The following is a 20,589-nucleotide window of genomic DNA, read 5'->3' as shown; positions in this document are numbered from 1 at the left end:
TCCCACTTGAAGACAGCCAGGGGTCTTGGGCCCCTCGTGTGATAGTACACAAAATGCTTGTGGAAGGAATAACTAGAAAAGTGTGTGGATGAATGTCATTTCTCTGATAAATAAAAGTCAGTGAACTGAGTGAAGTCAGAGGATATCACAGCGAAAAACTTTGTTTCTCCATTTTATAACCAACACAACAACGACATAAATCATAGCTGATGACGCTAGAATTTTTAAGAGAGTGGCGTCCAACAAGGACACAGCAAATCTCCAAGCGGATATAAATCAAACATTGTAATGGGCCACAGACAACAATATATTTAAAAAGTATAAATTTCAGTTGGTCCGCTACGGAAGAATGGTAGAAACAAAGGCTGAAACGGAATACACGAAAAAATCGAATTATTCAATAGAGCGAAACCTCAATCTGACACTTGACAGTGATAATGCCAAGAGGATCTCACACTGAAGAATCACAATTATGTTATTCTCACTACCGCAATACCAATTACAGACGGGATAACTAGAACATTCAAAACAAGAGATGCCAAGCCAAAAAATGTTACTTTTCACGTCACTTGCTTTTTCCCAGGCTGGCATACTGCTACATACTGACGACCTCCTTCAAGGCAGGCGAGACTGCTGAGCTGGAGAATATACAGAGGACCTTCACTGCCAGCTTAAATTCCAATATCTAAACTACTGGGAATCCCTAGTCTTGGAACATAAGTAATGAAGATACATCATAATCTACATCTGGAAGACCCTGGAGGAATTGGTAGCAAGAGACTTGGCAGCCGGTGCAAAATACCTCCACAACAGGCGCACGATGAGTGTGCTGAGAGAACTCTATAAGTGTAAGACGTACTCAACTTTACATTGCCCTCCCTTCCTGCAAACAATGATACACGAGTTACCCCCTGTGTGGTGTGTGTGTGTGTGTGTGTGTGTGTGTGTGTGTGTGTGTGTGTGTGTGTGTGTGTGTGTGTGTGTGTGTGTGTGTGTGTGTGTGTGTGTGTGTGTGTGTGTGTGTGTGTGTGTGTGTGTGTGTGTGTGTGTGTGTGTGTGTGTGTGTGTGTGTGTGTGTAGTATCTGTCCATCTAGTTGTGCTTACAGGAGCCACACATCGACTCCTGCAAGGGGCCCAAAACATACGTATTCCAGAAGCTGTGTATGGTTTTCGCGTCTACTGTCCCTTGATTTGTTCCATTTACTACTCCCAGGCTGAAAAAGTATTTCCCAATAGCTGTGTGGCTTACCGACGTCTTTGGCATCGAGATCCCACGGGCCCTTCACAGGAGACCCTTTCATCCTGAAGGGCTCATGATCCAAGGAATTTGAGCCACCTTCCGCATTCTCAGATAACTCCTCACTATCTTCCATTCTCAGTGCATTGTTTGAACCCTAAGGGCTTAGCGCTTTCCCAAGAATACAGGAATAACAATAACAATAATAAATATATCCTCTCTGTTTCCTGGAAACCATATACGTAGTTTAAATTCAAAAGAGGAAGTGTAGAGAAAGCAGGAGACACGGGGCTGAAGGATAACCTGGTAAGTGGAGGAAAAGCTGGAGGACAAGCTGGAGGGCAAGCTGGAGGGCAAGCTGGAGGACAAGCTGGAGGACAACCTGGAGGACAACCTGGAGGGCAAGCTGGAGGACAAGCTGAAGGACAAGCTGGAGGACAAGCTGGAGGACAAGCTGGAGGACAAGCTGGAGGACAAGCTGGAGGACAAGCTGGAGGAGAAGCTGGAGGAGAAGCTGAGGACAAGCTGGAGGACAAGCTGGAGGAGAAGCTGAGGACAAGCTGGAGGACAAGCTGGAGGACAAGCTGGAGGACAAGCTGGAGGACAAGCTGGAGGACAAGCTGGAGGACAAGCTGGAGGACAAGCTGGAGGACAAGCTGGAGGAGAAGCTGAGGACAAGCTGGAGGACAAGCTGGAGGACAAGCTGGAGGACAAGCTGGAGGACAAGCTGGAGGAGAAGCTGGAGGAGAAGCTGAGGACAAGCTGGAGGACAAGCTGGAGGACAAGCTGGAGGACAAGCTGGAGGACAAGCTGGAGGAGAAGCTGGAGGAGAAGCTGAGGACAAGCTGGAGGACAAGCTGGAGGACAAGCTGGAGGACAAGCTGGAGGACAAGCTGGAGGACAAGCTGGAGGACAAGCTGGAGGACAAGCTGGAGGAGAAGCTGAGGACAAGCTGGAGGACAAGCTGGAGGACAAGCTGGAGGACAAGCTGGAGAGCAAGCTGGAGGACAAGCTGGAGGACAAGCTGGAGGACAAGCTGGAGGACAAGCTGGAGGACAAGCTGGAGGACAAGCTGGAGGAGAAGCTGAGGACAAGCTGGAGGACAAGCTGGAGGACAAGCTGGAGGACAAGCTGGAGGACAAGCTGGAGGACAAGCTGGAGGGCAAGCTGGAGGACAAGCTGGAGGAGAAGCTGAGGACAAGCTGGAGGACAAGCTGGAGGACAAGCTGGAGGACAAGCTGGAGGAGAAGCTGGAGGACAAGCTGGAGGACAAGCTGGAGGACAAGCTGGAGGAGAAGCTGAGGACAAGCTGGAGGGCAAGCTGGAGGAGAAGCTGGAAGACAAGCTGGAGGACAAGCTGGACTACAAGCTGGAGGACAAGCTGGAGGACAAGGTGGAAGACAAGCTGGAAGACAAGCTGGAAAACAAGCTGGAGGACAAGCTGGAGGACAAGCTGGAGGGCAAGCTGGAGGGCAAGCTGGAGGACAAGCTGGAGGACAAGCTGGAGGACAAGCTGGAGGACAAGCTGGAGGACAAGCTGGAGGGCAAGCTGGAGGACAAGCTGGAGGACAAGCTGGAGGACAAGCTGGAGGACAAGCTGGAGGACAAGCTGGAGGACAAGCTGAGGACAAGCTGGAGGACAAGCTGGAGGACAAGCTGGAGGACAAGCTGGAGGGCAAGCTGGAGGACAAGCTGGAGGAGAAGCTGAGGACAAGCTGGAGGACAAGCTGGAGGACAAGCTGGATTACAAGCTGGAGGAGAAGCTGAGGACAAGCTGGAGGACAAGCTGGAGGACAAGCTGGAGGACAAGCTGGAGGAGAAGCTGAGGACAAGCTGGAGGGCAAGCTGGAGGACAAGCTGGAAGACAAGCTGGAGGACAAGCTGGACTACAAGCTGGAGGACAAGCTGGAGGACAAGGTGGAAGACAAGCTGGAAGACAAGCTGGAAAACAAGCTGGAGGACAAGCTGGAGGACAAGCTGGAGGGCAAGCTGGAGGACAAGCTCGAGGACAAGCTGGAGGGCAAGCTGGAGGAGAAGCTGGAGGGCAAGCTGGAGGAGAAGCTGAGGACAAGCTGGAGGGCAAGCTGGAGGACAAGCTGGAAGACAAGCTGGAGGACAAGCTGGACTACAAGCTGGAGGACAAGCTGGAGGACAAGGTGGAAGACAAGCTGGAAGACAAGCTGGAAAACAAGCTGGAGGACAAGCTGGAGGACAAGCTGGAGGGCAAGCTGGAGGACAAGCTGGAGGACAAGCTGGAGGAGAAGCTGAGGACAAGCTGGAGGGCAACCCGGAGGACAAGTTGGAAGACAAGCTGGAGGACAAGCTGGACTACAAGCTGGAGGACAAGCTGGAGGACAAGGTGGAAGACAAGCTGGAAGACAAGCTGGAAAACAAGCTGGAGGACAAGCTGGAGGACAAGCTGGAGGACAAGCTGGAGGGCAAGCTGGAGGGCAAGCTGGAGGACAAGCTGGAGGGCAAGCTGGAGGAGAAGCTGGAGGAGAAGCTGGAGGAGAAGCTGGAGGACAAGCTGAGGACAAGCTGGAGGGCAACCCGGAGGACAAGCTGGAAGACAAGCTGGAGGACAAGCTGGACTACAAGCTGGAGGACAAGCTGGAGGACAAGGTGGAAGACAAGCTGGAAGACAAGCTGGAAAACAAGCTGGAGGACAAGCTGGAGGACAAGCTGGAGGACAAGCTGGAGGGCAAGCTGGAGGACAAGCTGGAGAGCAACCTGGAGAACAAGCTGGAAGACAAGCTGGAGGACAAGCTGGAGGGCAAGCTGGAGGACAAGCTGGAGGACAAGCTGGAGGACAAGCTGGAGGACAAGCTGGAGAACAAGCTGGAGGACAAGCTGGAGGACAAGCTGGAGGGCAAGCTGGAGGACAAGCTGGAGGGCAAGCTGGAGGACAAGCTGGAGGACAAGCTGGAGGGCAAGCTGGAGGGCAAGCTGGAGGACAAGCTGGAGGACAAGCTGGAGGGCAACCTGGAGGGCAACCTGGAGGGCAAGCTGGAGGGCAAGCTGGAGGGCAACCTGGAGGGCAACCTGGAGGACAAGCTGAAGACAAGCTGGAGGACAAGCTGAAGGACAAGCTGGAGGGCAAGCTGGAGGACAAGCTGGAGGACAAGCTGGAGGACAAGCTGGAGGGCAAGCTGGAGGACAAGCTGGAGGACAAGCTGGAGGACAAGCTGGAGGGCAAGCTGGAGGACAAGCTGGAGGGCAAGCTGGAGGACAAGCTGGAGGGCAAGCTGGAGGACAAGCTGGAGGGCAAGCTGGAGGACAAGCTGGAGGGCAAGCTGGAGGACAAGCTGGACTACAAGCTGGAGGGCAAGCTGGAGGACAAGCTGGAGAGCAAGCTGGAGGACAAGCTGGAGGACAAGCTGGAGGGCAAGCTGGAGGATAAGCTGGAGGGCAAGCTGGAGGACAAGCTGGAGGACAAGCTGGAGGGCAACCCGGAGGACAAGCTGGAAGACAAGCTGGAGGACAAGCTGGAGGGCAAGCTGGAGGACAAGCTGGAGGACAAGCTGGAGGACAAGTTGGAAGACAAGCTGGAGGACAAGCTGGACTACAAGCTGGAGAACAAGCTGGAGGACAAGCTGGAAGACAAACTGGAAGACAAGCTGGAGGGCAAGCTGGAGGACAAGCTGGGGGGCAACCTGGAGGACAAGCTGGAAGACAAGCTGGAGGACAAGCTGGAGGAGAAGCTGGAGGACAAGCTGGAGGGCAAGCTGGAGGACAAGCTGGAGGACAAGTTGGAGGACAAGCTGGAGGACAAGCTGGAGGGCAAGCTGGAGAACAAGCTGGAGGACAAGCTGGCGGACAAGCTGGAGGGCAAGCTGGAGGACAAGCTGGAGGGCAAGCTGGAGGACAAGCTGGAGGGCAAGCTGGAGGGCAAGCTGGAGGACAAGCTGGAGGACAAGCTGGAGGGCAACCTGGAGGACAAGCTGGAGGACAAGCTGAAGACAAGCTGGAGGACAAGCTGGAGGACAAGCTGGAGGGCAAGCTGGAGGACAAGCTGGAGGGCAAGCTGGAGGACAAGCTGGAGGGCAAGCTGGAGGACAAGCTGGAGGACAAGCTGGAGGGCAAGCTGGAGGGCAAGCTGGAGGACAAGCTGGAGGGCAAGCTGGAGGGCAACCTGGAGGGCAAGCTAGAGGCCCAGCTGGAGGACAAGCTGGACTACAAGCTGGAGGGCAAGCTGGAGGGCAAGCTGGAGGGCAAGCTGGAGGACAAGCTGGAGGGCAAGCTGGAGGGCAAGCTGGAGGACAAGCTGGAGGGCAAGCTGGAGGACAAGCTGGAGGACAAGCTGGAGGGCAAGCTGGAGGGCAAGCGGGAGGACAAGCTGGTGGACAAGCTGGAGGACAAGTTGGAGGGCAAGCTGGAAGACAAGCTGGAGGACAAGCTGGAAGACAAGCTGAAGACAAGCTAGAGGACAAGCTGGAGGACAAGCTGGAGGACAAGCTGGAGGACAAGCTGGAGGACAAGCTGGTGGACAAGCTGGAGGGCAACCCGGAGGACAAGCTGGAAGACAAGCTGGAGGACAAGCTGGACTACAAGCTGGAGGACAAGCTGGAGGACAAGCTGGAAGACAAGCTGGAAGACAAGCTGGAGGACAAGCTGGAGGACAAGCTGGAGGACAAGCTGGAGGGCAAGCTGGAGGACAAGCTGGAGGACAAGCTGGAGGGCAAGCTGGAGGACAAGCTGGACTACAAGCTGGAGGGTAAGCTGGAGGACAAGCTGGAAGACAAGCTGGAGGAAAAGCTGGAAGACAAGCTGGAGGACAAGCTGGAAGACAAGCTGGAGGACAAGCTGGAAGACAAGCTGGAGGACAATCTGGACGACAAGCTGGAAGACAAGCTGGAAGGCAAGCTGGAGGACAAGCTGGAAGACAAGCTGGAAGACAAGCTGGAGGGCAACCTGGAGGACAAGCTGGAAGACAAGCTGGAGGACAAGCTGGAGGACAAGCTGGAGAACAAGCTGGATGGCAAGCTGGAGGACAAGCTGGAAGACAAGCTGGAGGACAAGCTGGAGGACAAGCTGGAAGACAAGCTGGAGGACAAGCTGGAGGGCAAGCTGGAGGATAAGCTGGAGGACAAGCTGGAGGATAAGCTGGAGGACAAGCTGGAGGACAAGCTGGAGGGCAACCTGTAGGGCAACCTGGAGGGCAACCTGGAGGGCAACCTGGAGGACAAGCTGGAGGGCAAGCTGGAGGGCAACCTGGAGGGCAACCTGGAGGGCAACCTGGAGGACAAGCTGAAGACAAGCTGGAAGACAAGCTGGAGGACAAGCTGGAGGACAAGCTGGAGGACAAGCTGGAGGACAAGCTGGAAGACAAGCTGGAGGACAAGCTGGAGGACAAGCTGGAAGACAAGCTGGAAGGCAAGCTGGAAGACAAGCTGGAAGACAAGCTGGAGGACAAGCTGGAGGACAAGCTGGAGGGCAAGCTGGAGGACAAGCTGGAAGACAAGCTGGAGGGCAAGCTGGAGGGCAAGCTGGAAGACAAGCTGGAAGACAAGCTGGAGGACAAGCTGGAGGACAAGCAAGAGGACAAGCTGGAGGACAAGCTGGAAGACAAGCTGGAGCACAAGCTGGAGGACAAGCTGGAGGATAAGCTGGAGGGCAAGCTGGAGGACAAGCTGGAGGACAAGCTGGAAGACAAGTTGAAAAGCAAGCTGGAGGGCAAGCTGGACGACAAGCTGGAGGGCAAGCTGGAGGACAACCTGGAGGACAAGCTGGAGGGCAAGCTGGACGACAAGCTGGAGGGCAAGCTGGAGGACAACCTGGAGGACAAGCTGGAGGGCAAGCTGGAGGACAAGCTGGAAGACAAGCTGGACGACAAGCTGGAGGGCAAGCTGGAGGACAACCTGGAGGACAAGCTGGAGGGCAAGCTGGAAGACAAGCTGGAAGACAAGCTGGAAGAGAAGCTGGAGGGAGGTTAAGAAACCAGGAGGATCTACCCACGACCTGCTTTCTTTCTAATATTCTTCACAAAACAAGACAAACTAGTGAAGGTGAGAACTTATCCGTGACTGCTCTCTTGTCCTGGTCTTCTTGAGCTACATAACTAGTCTGGAAGCCTGGCTAATCACTGTCACCGACACCATAGAACATAATATTGAAAACTACACGATTTCAAAAACATTAACATATATAATATTCAATCAGTTAAAGCACCTCCTACCTAACAGCATATTAGTCATGAGTCACGTGACCACACTGTTTACCTGTCCGTCACTCACTCTCCGCCAATAAATATGTCCTAGTGTTTGCTTACGTGTCTTTCTAAACCACCATCTATCCTCTTCTAACTTCCTAACTAACACTGAGGTAATCTCCCAAGCACCATCTATTTTCTTCTAACTTATTCACTCGGTCTGGAAGGCACACTTATTCACTTTTTAACTCATACTAATCCAATTTAAGCTCAAGAGAACACGATCGTTCTCCAGGTTTCATGTTACACACAGTTCCTCTCCGCCGAGTGCACGTGCATGTACACGTCGCACTCACTAGAATTCCCTATATGTATGAGGGTGGGTTGGGCGGCATTGGGTGGGGCGGCATTGGGTGAGGCGGCAGTGGGTGGGGCGGCAGTGGGTGGGGCGGCAGTGGGTGGGGCAGCAGTGGGTGGGGCAGCAGTGGATGTGAGAGGTGGAGAAGAGGGATCAGATAGCAATGAGATGGTTGGGTTTAGCAACAGAGGAAGATGTATGCCACTCCCTAGCGGTATTTCCCGGTACTAAGAGTGCGGTGTTCTAAATGGTATGTGGGACTGCTTCATTAGAAGCGGCATCGGATACACACACACACACACACACACACACAAGAAGATATACCATAAAGTTAATGGAGCAGGGACCGAGTGGACCTAGTAGCGACCAGTGAAGAGGCGGAGCCAGGAGTTGTGACTCGACCCCGGAAACTACAAATAGGTGAGTACAACCTGTTTTAAGTTTCTGAATGTTCATAATCAGGCGTGGCTTCATGCTGGTGCTGCGTATTCTAATATGGGTTTGTCATATATTATATACATAACCTTTAGAGATTCATTATTGAGGTTCCTTAAAGATGCTCTGAGAGTTATTAATCTCGCATATACTGCTTAAGTCACACAGCTGATGTGCTCCTCCTGTCCTCTACGTTATCTCCTTCTTCACTAGTCTACATGATCTTGCAGTACTACAGAAATCTTGTGTGGCCACCATCGATGTCTATCTGGAAGCTGTTGCTGTCTTCTTAGCTTGGTATTCTCTTCATTGGTATCAGTCTACCACCTAGACACAGGATTCAGTCCAGTATGGCAAGTCATTTCTATATATCAAGAAAAATAGTGGACTTAGTAGCGATCATTGGGAATGCCACTTGTTAGCCTCACCCACCACAACACTTGTGGTGTCACTGTCTTTTAGGTGCCCCTGGATCCACAGCCGGATCAGCCGGGCTGTGGCTCGTACGTCGGACTGCGTGCGGCCAGCAGTAACAACCTAGTTGATCAGGCCCTGATCCATCGGGAGGCCTGGTCATGGACCGGGCCGCGGGGGCGTTGATCCCCGGAATAACCTCCAGGTAACCTCCAGGTAGCTTTAAGAAGAGGTATGATAAAGCTCATGGAGCAGAGAGAGAATGGACCTTGTAGCGACTAGCAGAGGCAGGTCCCAAGCGCTAAGACTCGACCCGTGCAACCACAAATAGGTGAGTAAACACATACACACACACACACACCGTATAACACCGAGCATGTCTCCGGAAGCACACATCAATCAGATAACTGCTGCAGCATATGGGCGCCTGGCAAACCTGAGAACAGCATTCCGATACCTTAGTAAGGAATCATTCAAGACACTGTACACCGTGTATGTCAGGCCCATACTGGAGTATGCAGCACCTGTTTGGAACCCGCACTTGATAAAGCACGTCAAGAAACTAGAGAAAGTACAAAGGTTTGCAACAAGGTTAGTTCCAGAGCTAAGGGGAATGTCCTATGAAGAAAGATTAAGGGAAATCGGCCTGACGACACTGGAGGACAGGAGGGTCAGGGGATACATGATAACGACATATAAAATACTGCGTGGAATAGACAAGGTGGACAAGGACAGGATGTTCCAGGGAGGGGACACAGAAACAAGAGGCCACAAAAGTGTGGCCCGGTGGCCTGGTGGCTAAAGCTCCCGCTTCACACACGGAGGGCCCGGGTTCGATTCCCGGCGGGTGGAAACATTTCGACACGTTTCCTTACACCTGTTGTCCTGTTCACCTAGCAGCAAATAGGTACCTGGGTGTTAGTCGACTGGTGTGGGTCGCATCCTGGGGGACAAGATTAAGGACCCCAATGGAAATAAGTTAGACAGTCCTCGATGACGCACTGACTTTCTTGGGTTATCCTGGGTGGCTAACCCTCCGGGGTTAAAAATCCGAACGAAATCTTATCTTATCTTAATTGGAAGTTGAAGACACAAATGAGTCAGAGAGATAGTAGGAAGTATTTCTTCAGTCATAGAGTTGTAAGGCAGTGGAATAGCCTAGAAAATGACGTAGTGGAGGCAGGAACCATACACAGTTTTAAGACGAGGTTTGATAAAGCTCATGGAGCGGGGAGAGAGAGGGCCTAGTAGCAACCGGTGAAGAGGCGGGGCCAGGAGCTAGGACTCGACCCCTGCAACCACAAATAGGTGAGTACAAATAGGTGAGTACACACACACACACTAGCATATAACTATGTCGATATTTAATCCCATACAGTACTTCTGTGTTCTGTCACTCAGGTACTTGCGTCACTGGATCCAGGGGCACCTAAAAGACAGTGACACCACAAGTGTTGTGGTGGGTGAGGCTAACAAGTGGCATTCCCAATGATCGCTACTAAGTCCACTATTTTTCTTGATATATAGAAATGACTTGCCATACTGGACTGAATCCTGTGTCTAGGTGGTAGACTGATACCAATGAAAAGAATACCAAGCTAAGAAAACAGCAACAGCTTCCAGATAGACATCGATGGAGGCCACACAAGATTTCTGTAGTACTGCAAGATCATGTAGACTAGTGAAGAAGGAGATAACGTAGAGGACAGGAGGAGCACATCAGCTGTGTGACTTAAGCAGTATATGCGAGATTAATAACTCTCAGAGCATCTTTAAGGAACCTCAATAATGAATCTCTAAAGGTTATGTATATAATATATGACAAACCCATATTAGAATACGCAGCACCAGCATGAAGCCACGCCTGATTATGAACATTCAGAAACTTAAAAATATCCAAAAGTTTGCAATAAAAAAAAGTCAGAGTAGTACAGACTAAAGGAACTGAACATGATGACTCTAGGAAAGGACAGTCAAGGTGCACATGTTTACAACGTACAAGGTATTCAGAAGAACTTATGAAATTTAAAGACAGACTTCAATGTTAGGACCAGGAATATCATATCTGTTGATGGCTAAGAAACGAGATTTTGTCGCCGAAGTTAGTTTAGTGTGCAGCACATACCCATCCTGTGCAGGGTAGCTCATACCCATCCTGTGCAGGGTAGCACATACCCATCCTGTGCAGGGTAGCACATACCCATCCTGTGCAGGGTAGCACATACCCATCCTGTGCAGGGTAGCACATACCCATCCTGTGCAGGGTAGCACATACCCATCCTGTGCAGGGTAGCACATACCCATCCTGTGCAGGGTAGCACATACCCATCCTGTGCAGGGTAGCACATACCCATCCTGTGCAAGGTAGCACATACCCATCCTGTGCAGGGTAGCACATACCCATCCTGTGCAGGGTAGCTCATACCCATCCTGTGCAGGGTAGCACATACCCATCCTGTGCAGGGTAGCACATACCCATCCTGTGCAAGGTAGCACATACCCATCCTGTGCAGGGTAGCACATACCCATCCTGTGCAGGGTAGCACATACCCATCCTGTGCAGGGTAGCACATACCCATCCTGTGCAGGGTAGCTCATACCCATCCTGTGCAGGGTAGCTCATACCCATCCTGTGCAGGGTAGCACATACCCATCCTGTGCAGGGTAGCACATACCCATCCTGTGCAGGGTAGCACATACCCATCCTGTGCAGGGTAGCATACACCCATCCTGTGCAGGGTAGCACATACCCATCCTGTGCAAGGTAGCTCATACCCATCCTGTGCAGGGTAGCACATACCCATCCTGTGCAGGGTAGCATACACCCATCCTGTGCAGGGTAGCACATACCCATCCTGTGCAGGGTAGCTCATACCCATCCTGTGCAGGGTACCACATACCCATCCTGTGCAGGGTAGCATACACCCATCCTGTGCAAGGTAGCACATACCCATCCTGTGCAGGGTAGCACATACCCATCCTGTGCAGGGTAGCTCATACCCATCCTGTGCAGGGTAGCATACACCCATCCTGTGCAAGGTAGCTCAAGAGTAAGTGGATACTCATAAGACCTAGGAACTAGCCCAAGAAAAAGGATTAACAATAAGTGTAAATTTATAACTGTCTTGAGAGGGAGAAAAAGAGAGAGAGAGAAAGAAAGAGAGAGAGAGAGAGAGAGAGAGAGAGAGAGAGAGAGAGAGAGAGAGAGAGAGAGAGAGAGAGAGAGAAGACCAGAAGGCACAGTAGTGAAGGAGATAATAGGTTTAAATCATAATCAGCCACTCACACCGAAGACAACTCCAGAAGGGCCAGCCATGTATTATTCAAGCCTCCGTACTTCTCTGTTTATGTACGCTACGACCTCCACACACACACACACACACACACACACACACACACACACACACACACACACACACACACACACACACACACACACACACACTCAGATATCAACCGAAGTCTTTCATTTAGAAAATCATAAAGCAACGAGCAAAGAAATTCAAAGAATTTACAATTTACTTCATTTACACCCTAACTTACACCGTTTTAAAAGCCATAGTCCTTGAATGTTCACTCATCACTGTGACCAACATTTGCACTCATCAGTGTGACCAACATTTGCACTCATCACTGTGACCAACACCTGTATTCATCAGTGTGACCAACACCTGTATTCATCAGTGTGACCAACACCGGCACTCATCAGTGTGACCAACACCGGCACTCATCAGTGTGACCAACACTTGCACTTATTCGCCTCATCGCTACTCCCTTTTACTTGTACAATCTTCCTTTTCAGGTTTATTAGATTTTGGTAAGAAAAGTCCACTCCAGGGCGAGATGATGTCAACCATCACTCTATATAACTGAGTACGTGTCTCCTTAACATCCAGTATACCTACACACCCAGTACACCGTCAAATGTATACACCAACACACAGGAGGTCCTTCTCACACTCTTACTAAAACTACAGTTGTGTAAACTACAGTTGTGTAAACTACAGTTGTGTAAACTAGTCTTGGAGAACTGCACACTTGACAATTCGTGTGACAGTAGCTGCACAAATCTGAGAATATGTTGCTACGATAGGGATTATCCCCACCAATCCTACAAGGGTAACTTTCAAGAGAGTTGCAGTGGAAGAGACAGGAGGTACCCCAGCATCCTCCACCACAAGGATTATCTCCACCACTCCAATATAACTATCATGTAATCCCTCCGTCAGGGTGCCACACCAGCTTCACATATAGGGATGCTCCTTCAAGAACCACCATAAAAACATGTCCTGTTTAGTTTACCTGGATCAGCATGGACGCTCTCACACACGTGTATGCATATTCGCGTATTTTGTGGCGTTTTAAGCCGAATCTCGACTTCTAACATCAAGTGCAACTACTTACAAATGGTCACACTGTTAGTGGTCTCATGAACCCTGCCATACCTATTCTTAAAACTATGTATGATATCTGTTTCCTCCAGACTGTTCTTCTCAGACTTAGAAAATATTTCCCAATCTCCATGTAACTCATTTTAATCCTTCCTTCCTTTCAGTCTGCCTCCGTTTGCCCCTGTCCAGTTCTCCGCAGTATCTTACATGTCATAATCATGTCTCCCCTACTGAGGTGAGGAGGTAAGGACGCAGTACTTGTACTACACTGTAAGCCTCGCTAACTTGTCTACATTTGTTCACAACCCACTAAACAGCCCACCAAACACAACCCGCCAATCAGAACCCACCGTGTGAAGCTCTCGCTTCACACGGCGAGGGTCCGGGTTCGATTTCCGGGGAGGGTAGAAACACTGGGCGTGTTTCTTTACACCGGTTGACTATGTTCCCCATCAGTAATAACAGGTACCTGGGTGTTAGTGGACTGGTGTGGGTCACATCCTGGGTGTTAGTGGACTGGTGTGGGTCACATCCTGGGTGTTAGTGGACTGGTGTGGGTCACATCCTGGGTGTTAGTGGACTGGTGTGGGTCACATCCTGGGTGTTAGTGGACTGGTGTGGGTCACATCCTGGGTGTTAGTGGACTGGTGTGGGTCACATCCTGGGTGTAAGTGGACTGGTGTGGGTCACATCCTGGGTGTTAGTGGACTGGTGTGGGTCACATCCTGGGTGTTAGTGGACTGGTGTGGGTCACATCCTGGGTGTAAGTGGACTGGTGTGGGTCACATCCTGGGTGTTAGTGGACTGGTGTGGGTCACATCCTGGGACAAAACTGACCTAATTTGCCCGAAATGCTCAGCATAATAAGCGGTTTTTCTATACAATAGTATGTCATTGATGTCAGCTATGGTCTGTATACCTTGTACATGTACTTGTAGAAATAAAGATATTATTATTATTATTATTATTATTATTATTATTATTATTATTATATTATTACATTAATAACAACGTTGAGTGGAAGCTGCGTCGGTACAGCCACCAGCCTAACACATTAACTATGTCAATTAGGTTAAGCTTGTTAAGCTCACTGGCTTACATAACTGTGGTGGGTACAAGCCGAGATGACTCGATCCCACCAAGCTTTATCTTGGACAGTGAGTACATTAAGTCGTCAACGAGGTTAACATCCAGTTCCTGGACCCATCTTATGTAATGTCTTTGCTGCTGCCCACACTATGATTTCCATAATAAAACTATCAAACCACAAACTATCATCATCAATCATCATTATTATCTTAGCATTATTTACATTATTATTATTATTATTATTATTATTATCGTCTTATCTTCTTGGTCTTCTTGTTCTTCTTCCTATTATATTATTACTGTTGTTATATAAACCCGGTGGGATCATATAGTGGGTCAGGAACGTGAGATAGTCAGGGTTGATGGCAATAGAGAACAACTCCAGTTTCTTGGACAAAGAATCCTTCAGCACCATCGTCGCAAGGGTGAGGATGTCTTGCCTAACACGTATTCTCAGAAGAACAAGTATATATTCTCAGAAGAACAAGTATATATTCTCAGAAGAACAAGTATATATTCTCAGAAGAACAAGCATATATTCTCAGAAGAACAAGTATATATTCTCAGAAGAACAAGTATATATTCTCAGAAGAACAAGTATATATTCTCAGAAGAACAAGCATATATTCTCAGAAGAACAAGCATATATTCTCAGAAGAACAAGTATATATTCTCAGAAGAACAAGTATATATTCTCAGAAGAACAAGTATATATTCTCAGAAGAACAAGCATATATTCTTGGTATAGACTGGCTTGTACACACACACACACACACACACACACACTGGCTTGTACACACACACACACACAGGGTTTCCGTAAGATAAGATAAGATAAGATTTCGTTCGGATTTTTAACCCCGGAGAGTTAGCCACCCAGGATAACCCAAGAAAGTCAGTGCGTCATCGAGGACTGTCTAACTTATTTCCATTGGGGTCCTTAATCTTGTCCCCCAGGATGCGACCCACACCAGTCGACTAACACCCAGGTACCTATTTGCTGCTAGGTGAACAGGACAACAGGTGTAAGGAAACGTGTCGAAATGTTTCCACCCGCCCGGAATCGAACCCGGGCCCTCCGTGTGTGAAGCGGGAGCTTTAGCCACCAGGCCACCGTCTTATCTGGTAGGCCGGATTTATCACACCTTTGCGGAACAGACCGGATACCAGCACGCCAACTAGTGGTGTCTGCGCCCTACGCCGTCCTTGGGTGTGCGTATCCTTATTCACGTGTCCTCTGGGGTGTCCCCCAGGGCACGCGTGTCATGTACGTGTCCCTGAGCTTACGTGATCCACTAACACACTGTCACTCACTGTGGTACTTTTCAAACATGGTGCTACAAGAATCTCAAATCATTACCGAGGATGCAAGTCGTCGTACTCTCCTTCACTGTACAATTTAACATTCATTACACATAATATATATGAGTATACAGTCTAGCGGGTATATTTTCCAGCATTCACTAAATATAAAGAACTGTTCGTTTCAGCGCAGGAGTAAACATGCCAAGAGATAACTTCGCGAGACGAACAGTACCACAAAACATCACTTGGGGTGAAGTCTCACTCACTTTATGGCAATTAGAGACATAACTTGTCTCTATTCTGCACTGCAGCACCAGCTACCCAACGTTAACCATACCACTGGTGTTATAATGCTATCGTCCGACCTAACGCTACCACTGATTCTTCAACCTCGCCACTGGCTTTTCAACACCACAACTGATTCTCCAACACCGCCACTGGTTGTTCAACACCGTCGCTGGTTGTTCAACACCGCCACTGATTTTCCAACACCACGAATGATTTCCCAAAACCAGTTACTCGTCCTCAATACTGCCACTGGTCTTCCAACGTCTCTAGATGTCCCATCCCCCAACACTTCCAGTGGTTGTTCACCATCTGCAGCGGTTCTCCAAGAACACAAGTCACTAGCACACACAAACACAGGCAACCAACACAATGCCACAAGAAGTAATCACTAAGTTGTCGTCGTCGCGGTGTCTACGGTGGGAGAGGAAGAGTGTCGTTCCTTGAGCACTCTGGCACTGCCAGGAAGATACGAGTGCGGCGTGAACTCTTTTGACACTGTTACACTGCTGGGCACCCGCCCGAGGTGCCAACCATCTATTTCTTGACCCTGACACATTCAGTACACACACACTGGTTCACCACCTCTCACCCTACTGCATCACCACTAAAAGCATGATATATTAACAGACATTCAAAGTTTGGTACTCGGAGCAAGGGTCAGGCACGACACAGGTGCCTCAATACACATCAGATTATTTTAAAAAAAAAGAGATGTTAGATCATGCAAGGTGCATGATTGTCAGTGCAAGGTGCCTCTTGGAAAGAACTCGTGGTTCTTCCTCTGGTGTATCTTACACATCTGCCAGAGAGTCTGGGAGATGATGGTGAAGACGGTACAGTCGTACTAGTGACTCACCAGCCTGCGTGTTTTCATGGTGGTGTCTGGAACTTGAACACCACCGCCACCACCCAGTAAACGGCGGCATTGTCTGGGTGTCCCCACTACTGCCAGGGGAGGTAGAGGAAGCATAGCAGAAGCATCACTTTGAAACACCCTCCCCTCTAACTCCCTTGTTGCCCTCTAATCCCCTCTGTTTCCCGCGACCTGGTCGTGGACCGGGCTGCGGGGGCGTTGATCCCCGGAATATCCTCCAGGTAGACTCCAGGGTGCTCCATTGTTCCCCTTTAGCTCCCTTGTTCCTCTCTAAACTCCTATGCTCCCATCTAACCCCCCTATGTTCTTCTCTAACTCACTTGTTCCCATCAGTGTCGTTGTTGAAGCATCATACACGATCCTCTCATGCATGATACCTGACTTGAACATGAACGATCGTAAAATGAATTACAAGAGTACACTGAGTCCAGGAAGTACAACAGTAGAGCTCCAACCCTTGGCACCAAACAACAGCACTACACCCACAGTAAAACTATTATGAAAGAATTTCCTAAGCAAGTCTCTCCTCCACCTCATCCTCGACCCTCCACCTCATCCTCGACCCTCCACCTCATCCTCGACCCTCCACCTCATCCTCGACCCTCCACCTCACCCTCGACCCTCCACCTCATCCTCGACCCTCCACCTCATCCTCTGGCTCATCCTCGACCCTCCACCTCATCCTCGACCCTCCACCTCATCCTCGACCCTCCACCTCATCCTCGACCCTCCACCTCATCCTCGACCCTCCACCTCACCCTCGACCCTCCACCTCACCCTCGACCCTCCACCTCATCCTCGACCCTCCACCTCATCCTCTGGCTCACCCTCAACCCTCCACCTAGCCCTCGATATATCTCTAAGGACGCAAAAGAACACAAATATAAATATAGACATCACAGATATAAATATAGACGACGCAAATATAACTATAGATGACATAAATATAAAGACAAAGAACACAAGTACAACTACATACGTCACAAGAATAACTATAGATGACAGAAACATAACTATAGACGAACTATAGATGAAAGAAATGTAACTATAGACACCTTCAAGTCTTGAACATGTACTCATTGGAGCGGAGGAGAGAGAGATACATGATAATATACACCTGGAAAGTACTCGAGGGCTTGGTCCCAAACCTGCACACTGCCATAACAACATACTGGAGTGAGAGATATGGGAGGAAGTGTAAAATAAACCCAGTGAGGAGCAGGGGCGCAGTGGGGACAATAAGGGAACACTGTATCAACATCCGGGGTCCCAGACTATTCAACATCTTACCAGAAGATATCAGAAACACTGCTGGAACAAGTGTAGAAGCCTTCAAGAAGAAACTGGACAAGTATCTTCACCAGGTGCCAGATCAACCAGGCTGTGCTGGATATGTGGAGCAGCGGGCATCCAGCAGCAACAGTCTGGTTGACCAGGCAAGCACCAGGCGAGCCTGGCCCATGACCGGGCTCCGAGAGTAGTTAAACTTTTGAAATTCTTCAAAGGTAAGGTACGAACTATATGCGAGACAAATATAACCTTACACGACACAAATATAACAATAAACGACCAAATATAACTATAAACGACCAAATATAACTATGAACGACCAAATATAACTATAAACGACCAAATATAACTATAAACGACCAAATATAACTATGAACGACCAAATATAACTATAAACGACCAAATATAACTATAAACGACCAAATATAACTATAAACGACCAAATATAACTATAAACGACTAAATATAACTATAAACGACTAAATATAACTATAAACGACCAAATATAACTATAAACGACCACATATAACTATAAACGACCAAATATAACTATAAACGACCAAATATAACTATAAACGACCAAATATAACTATAAACGACCAAATATAACTATAAACGACCAAATATAACTATAAACGACCAAATATAACTATAAACGACTAAATATAACTATAAACGACTAAATATAACTATAAACGACTAAATATAACTATAAACGACTAAATATAACTATAAACGACCAAATATAACTATAAACGACCAAATATAACTATAAACGACCAAATATAACTATAAACGACCAAATATAACTATAAACGACCAAATATAACTATAAACGACCAAATATAACTATAAACGACCAAATATAACTATAAACGACCAAATATAACTATAAACGACTAAATATAACTATAAACGACTAAATATAACTATAAACGACCAAATATAACTATAAACGACCAAATATAACTATAAACGACCAAATATAACTATAAACGACTAAATATAACTATAAACGACGAAATATAACTATAAATGAAACTGTTGAGAGATGGGTTCAAGTATTATAATGAAGGTGATTTGAGTACTACATGACTGTTTTGCTGAGCGAGTTTATTAAGTAAGAGATGGAGTGTCGACTGCCAGTCGTCTTGCCTCACTGATGCCTCCACATGTAGCTGCCTCCAGCCTGCGTCCACGCCTGCCCCACGCCTGCCCCACGCCCGGTGCCAAGGTATCAACTCATACAGGTCAACGTCGTTGACCTGTAGTGACTCAAACTCGACCGTCACATTCCTGTGACGTGACACTAAGTAACAGTATCCTACTTAACATACCACTGGCATAACATACCACTGGCATAACATACCACTGGCATAACATACCACTGGCATAACATACCACTGGCATAATATACCACTGGCATAACATACCACTGGCATAACATACCACTGGCATAACATACCACTGGCATAACATACCACTGGCATAACATACCACTGGCATAACATACCACTGGCATAACATACCACTGGCATAACATACCACTGGCATAACATACCACTGGCATAACATACCACTGGCATGACATACCACTGGCATAACATACCACTGGCATAACATACCACTGGCATAACATACCACTGGCATGACATACCAATGAGAACAGATATTACTAAAAACGACACAATTATAAATATAAACAACCCACGTATAATTAGATACAAAACTTAACCTGCGTCTCTGGGCTGGAATACTGCGGTGTACTAACAGTTTCCTTCAAGGCGGCGAGAACCCACAACTGGAGAATTTACTGAGAATCTTCACAACTCGTATAAATTCAGTCAAGTACATGAATTACTGAGAATGATTTCAATTCCTCGAACTTTACTCCTTGGAATGTAGGAGAGAAAGATACATCATAAAATATACCTGGAAAACTCTAGGCACTGAAATCGCTCCATGGAGAGCACGAGGTTTGACAGAAGTTGCAACATGCCTAAATGAAAAGCAATGTCCAGATGGGCACACTACGAGAGACCTCAATAAATGTAAGAGGACCAAGACTATTTAACATGCTCGCTCCATTCCAAAAAGGAACTGAGGACAAACTCCCACCTGTCTTGAAGAGGGAACTGATAAATTTCTGAAGTAAGCTCCTGATCAGACGGGCTGTGGTGCATATGTTCCTCTATATGAGATCACACACATATATGCACACACATTCTTTGATCTAAGTGATTCACGTAATTTAGCAACGTTTCTCTAGCGAGAAAGAGAGAGAGAGAGAGAGAGAGAGAGAGAGAGAGAGAGAGAGAGAGAGAGAGAGAGAGAGAGAGAGAGAGAGAGAGAGAATATTTACGGGAGTACATGGAAGGCTACACAGAGAAGAAACATTTCGAAGAAAGAAAAATGTTGACAATGTCACCGTATATCCTTAGTGAAAACAATATCTCAAGACGTGTTTGTTGTTTATATATGATGAGCCGTCCCTGAGTCCTGTACCTCCGTCCCTGAGTCCTGTACCTCCGTCCCTGAGTCCTGTACCTCCGTCCCTGAGTCCTGTACCTCCGTCCCTGAGTCCTGTACCTCCGTCCCTGAGTCCTGTACCTCCGTCCCTGAGTCCTGTACCTCCCTCCCTGAGTCCTGTACCTCCGTCCCTGAGTCCTGTACCTCCCTCCCTGAGTCCTGTACCTCCCTCCCTGAGTCCTGTACCTCCCTCCCTGAGTCCTGTACCTCCGTCCCTGAGTCCTGTACCT

The 20,589-nt window shown here is 48.5% G+C and overlaps 1 protein-coding gene across 9 annotated transcripts in view; it reads right to left on the bottom strand.

Annotated features, from left to right (window-relative positions):
- LOC128693242 (uncharacterized) overlaps nucleotides 1–20,589 on the bottom strand; it is a 664,368-nt gene that overhangs the window by 363,080 nt on the left and 280,699 nt on the right. The window contains exon 1 of one of the 9 annotated variants that reach the window (XM_070089341.1): nucleotides 16,056–16,152. The exons of the other annotated variants lie outside the window; for them this stretch is intronic. The gene's annotated coding sequence lies outside the window, so the exon portion shown is untranslated. Of the gene's footprint in view, nucleotides 1–16,055; nucleotides 16,153–20,589 lie in introns of those variants that run through there. 9 annotated transcript variants of the gene reach the window in all.

This window comes from Cherax quadricarinatus, chromosome 28 (genome assembly GCF_038502225.1).
Source record: "Cherax quadricarinatus isolate ZL_2023a chromosome 28, ASM3850222v1, whole genome shotgun sequence".
Lineage (NCBI taxonomy): Eukaryota > Metazoa > Arthropoda > Malacostraca > Decapoda > Parastacidae > Cherax > Cherax quadricarinatus.
This window is presented reverse-complemented; position numbering and strand designations above follow the sequence as displayed.